The 4,906-nt window shown below is 34.3% G+C and overlaps 1 long non-coding RNA gene across 1 annotated transcript; it reads left to right on the forward strand.

Annotated features, from left to right (window-relative positions):
* The first annotated feature begins 674 nt into the window (after positions 1 to 674).
* LOC138701386 (uncharacterized) lies at positions 675 to 3,268 on the forward strand. The gene is made up of 3 exons (XR_011332531.1): positions 675 to 1,152; positions 1,259 to 1,302; positions 2,014 to 3,268. It is a non-coding gene; the product is annotated as an uncharacterized lncRNA (long non-coding RNA).
* The last annotated feature ends 1,638 nt before the right edge of the window (positions 3,269 to 4,906 follow it).

The following is a 4,906-nucleotide window of genomic DNA, read 5'->3' on the forward strand; positions in this document are numbered from 1 at the left end:
AAGCATCAGACGCTAACGAGACGAGATGTGATGAGGGAATGTTTCGTGTTCACTGAGGAATGGCGGGGATATCTTCCATTGTCTGTTAGTTCGTAAAGGTGAGGGTGAAAAAAAAAAAAAAAGGAAATGCACGCCAAATGCCACATTCCAGTTTCTCATTGTTTGTGTGACCGGTGTGGTTCAGTAATTCCGAACTAACGATTACTCATTGTGTATTTAGGGAGAACCGCAACTTGTATTTATATTAAGAAATATGGATGTGTCTAATACACATGTTTGGTTGTGCCTTAATTTTACGTATGTCTTTATATTACGAAGTGTGGATGTGTCGAATGCACATTACTAGTTTTTATTTTAAGGTATATATCAACGTTTTAAAATGGGGTTTCTGGTCAAAATTGCCTATTACTTTTTTCATAATATGAAAGACATTCTAGTTTCCAAATCTGTATCATTTATGCGCATATTCCGCCCAGAAGTGCTCGTGCCCTATTTGGAAATTTAAAGGAACGGGCGCGCACGTGATTTACTAGGAGGGGGCATGGCGGGAGCCCTGTGTCCGGCACCAATTTCTTAATTTATTTTTGGCTTAAATCAAGTTAAATTACGCGGGTTTTGAGCTAATCACGTAGTACACATATTCACCAACAGATGGTAGGACCTACACTGTTTTGATTTGTGTCAATAAGAAAGATGTCAGCTTCCATAGTTTGAAAGCATGTGTTTCTTTGTGTGAAGTTTGGCTGATAAATTCAGAGTGAAAATGGGTTCTAGTAATCGAAGTGGAAGAAAAAGAAAGAGAAGTTTTCATGGTAATAGGTTTATGAAGCAAACTGAAACTGTAAATAGTAAAGGCTCCCCCAAACAGACGCGATACGGAATGCGTTACGATATCGTTACGATTTTGCGATAAATGTTTTCATTGCGTTCAATGATTGTGTTCACACACACGCGATTATTGCAATATGCGTTATTATCGCAGCAAGTAGAACGCGACGATTTTGCGTTCTATTCTCCCGGAGATGTAGATCGCGAGAACGCCACGCGTTTATTTTGATGCTGGGTTGAAGTGTGTCATTTATGGATTCATCTTCAAAGGAAGAGGAACTTCTCTTTCTTGGATGAGAATCGTCGCAGGCAAAGCAGGCGCAGGTAAGTCCATGGTAGTCATGTATGGTTAAGAACGTGAAATAAATAACAAGTACGCATACCCGATTATAAATTTTATTTTTTTTTTAATTTGCTCTTTTTGTTGCAGGAGGTTGTGGATTCATGAGTTAAATGCCACAAGGGAAGAAAAAGGTGAATTTTATATCTTAGTTCAACAACTAATTAGAGATGAAAAACATTTTTATATATATTTCAGGATGACAGCTCAATGTTTTGATGAGATTCTGGGTAAAGTAACGGAAGACATAACGAAGAAGCATATTAATTGGCGTAGCTCGAACCCACCCGAAAAATGACTTGCAATCGCAATAAGATAAGTGAAACACAGTAATGTATGTAAGAAACATATTTAATTTAGCTTAACGACCCAAATCAGTTACCAGTCATAAAAATATTCAAATTTAATACTGACTTTCTATAAAAAGAATAACATATGAAGTATACTTTCTGAATTTACAAGAATTATACACAAAATGAAATTTAATTACATCTGAAACTATGAAAAACAAATTTGTGGAGTGTGAACAGTTTAAATGCTTAGGCCTACATTTTAAACAAAAAATAATGAATCAAAAAGTGGAAGTGCCGGTAATATAAATATGAAAAATATAAGTTCGCCTAATTTAAATCATCAAAAAACTTCTTTGAAGAAAATCATATTGTGTTTCACCTTAATCTTCATTGTCAGCGATTTTTTGCTCTAAATAACAAAAATAACAATCTCTCATGTTTTTCCATCTTTTTTTCACAGCATCGGCTGAAAGTAAAAAAGGTAGGCCTACCAATTATTTATGTTTGATTTTGTCCTATCACAGTGTTAATATGTTTTTCTTCTTCTTTCAGATTTTTAGCGACTGGAGATAGTTTTTACACCAATAGGCCATAGTTTTAGGGTTGGTTTTCAACCATTAGTGCAACTGTGATGGAAGTTTGTGCAGCTATGTGAGAAAACATGAGATCTGAATTCATGCCAGAGCCTTCACGACGACTATGGGAAAGTTGAGCTCAACGATTTGAAGAAAAAATCGGGTTTTCCAAACCGTGTTGACGCCATAGATGGGAAACACGTCACCATTAAGTGTCCTGACAGCGCTGGGTCATCTTACTTCACATATTTGAAGAAACATTCCATTGTGCTTTTAGCTGGAAAATTTGCAGCCTACTTCAGTCGAACGGCTTAAAAATGAAACTGCTGTAGATGTAAATCCAGAGTTTAAGCCACAGTCGCATTTTGCTACTCCACTTCTAAAAAATATACAGTCATTCCACGAAAAGTGGGAATTGTAGTTAAAAATATAAAATTTAGAAAGAAGTATTATTTCATACTACAAATAGTTTAAAACACATTAAATTTTAAGGTTCCACCTTGATTTCCTCAATTTTATAGAGGTAAAAGAAGTTTTAGGCATCTTTCTTGTAGGTAATTTTCATGTACCCAACATTGATTCCAAAATATGTGGGTTGGGCAGCCTATAGCATTCAATCTTATCAGCTGATATCAGCCATTTTTGTTTTAAAGCATGGCATAAAGATTGTAGTTTCTTGAACTGATTGTTACATTTTCAAGGTATGTACCAAATTATATTTAAATCTTATTTGAAATTCAGTTAACCAATGTAGCATCCGTTACATGAAAATTGTCTTTTTTTACTATAACATTGTAAGTATTATTAGAAAAAAAACCACAGCTCATGAAAGTAATTATACAGTTCCAACATTGCCTTTACATATATTTTTGCATTTCTAAAGTGAATTAAAAACATAATGGACTGTAACGGATTCTACACTGTAACGGATTCTACATGACAACCTATTTTCTTTTTTTACGATTTTAGGCCTAATTTTCTACAGAATCATGGGAGATCACAGTAAATACAATAATCGTATGGCTAAGCTGAAATTTAGGACTAAGAAGAAAGAAGATAAAAAAATGGACTGAATATCTGAAGAAAGATAGAGATAGAAATATTGGTGGATTAAACCAATTTTCAATCCGAAAAATCGCTATACTGGAGAATTAGCACGGTCACTTTGAACCGTGCCATTACGTTTAGCACCAAATTTAAGTAAATACACAATGTCACCAACATAAGAACATGACGTTGGTGTGTGGCGTAGTTGGCGGGAGAAATTTTTTCTCTCTCTGTCTACCTCCTTCGTTCTGAACATTATTGAGAGATAGCACCACTGTTAGCGACAATGTGTATTTGCGTAAATATTGCGAGTAAATTATGACGAGTGCCTTAGATGAGAGGCTCGGGACAGAAACAGTTTTGCTGTAGCGCATGCGCGGACCTCTCATGCAGTGGGAGCGTGATCCTTACTTGAATTTATTTTTGCGTGTACTTGCAGATTAAATGATTGAGATCCCTTCTTGCTCCGGTTACAGGCCTTGCATTTACGAAGGTTATGTTATGTTATGTTATGTTATGTTATGTTATGTTATGTTATGTTATGTTATGTTATGTTATGTTATGTTATGTTATGTTATGTTATGTTATGTTATGTTATGTTATGTTATGTTATGTTATGTTATGTTATGTTATGTTATATTAGGTTAGCTTAGGTTAGGTTAAATTAGCTCTGGTTAGGTTAGATTAGATTTGGTTAGGTTAGCTTAGCTTTGGTTAGGTTAGCTTAGGTTAGGTTAAATTAGCTTTGGTTAGGTTAGATTAGTTTTGGTTAGGTTAGGTTAGCTTTGGTTAGGTTAGGTTAGGTTTGGTTAGGTTAGGTTATGTTAGCTTGATTTGGTTCGTCCATGTAGTAGTTAAAATTATATAATATGACAGTTTTTGATTCGTAATATTGTTAAAAAATAATAGGCCTATAATGAAAGCGGTGAATAATTTCATGGTCCTTAAATTTTTTTTCGTAAAAGGCTAGGTATTTTTCTATAGGCCAGAAATAAAACAGCAACGCCGTCATAATAACGTACTTTACGCTTTGGCGAACATTAACCGGAAATTTACTTTCCGTCATTTTAATTGTATTCCGTGAAACATATCTTTTTTCCTGTTAATTTCCTTGTGATAACCTAGTTTATTATCTTATTACATCTTCATTTTCATTTAATGCATTCAAAAAACCGCCGTTGTACTACATAAAACCTTGAACTTGACTAATGGAGTGAATTATTTAAGAATATAGTCGCGAATTTGACTACCTCCATTTCGATTATATTTTGTTTGATACGGCTCGGTACGGCCAGGTGACTAGTGGCCAGCGAGTACAGTCGACTATCGATATTGGTCTGCCGTGCGTATTATCCAGTTGTTCCCGAAAAATTTTGACATATTCTTCAATTAATCATATAGGGTGAATATTAGTACTATAAATATTGGAGAAAATATATTATTCATTTACTTTCTAATCTATTCAATACTACCTTTAACAATCATTACAATCGTTAGATCACATCAAATTTCATTTATTAATCAAACATTTTTAATAGGGAATGAAATATCCACAGTAAAAGTCCTAATATTCGCCACTTTATTATCATTAGGGGGATTAAAGTAAAAGGGACCAATTAAAGGTAAGGCGTCAGTCAGATAGAATATTGTATGATATGCTAAAACGGGCAAAGAGAGAAGCAATGAGGAAATATAGAAAAAAGAAAGCAGAAGAAAATAAGACAATAGATGGGTCAAAACCAGAAAAGGCTTTTGGGTCTTACCAATGTACCAGCACTTTAAGAAAAGCTGTAAAAAAAGTACAAAATGTACTCAGGCCTACC

Source organism: Periplaneta americana, chromosome 6 (genome assembly GCF_040183065.1).
Source record: "Periplaneta americana isolate PAMFEO1 chromosome 6, P.americana_PAMFEO1_priV1, whole genome shotgun sequence".
Lineage (NCBI taxonomy): Eukaryota > Metazoa > Arthropoda > Insecta > Blattodea > Blattidae > Periplaneta > Periplaneta americana.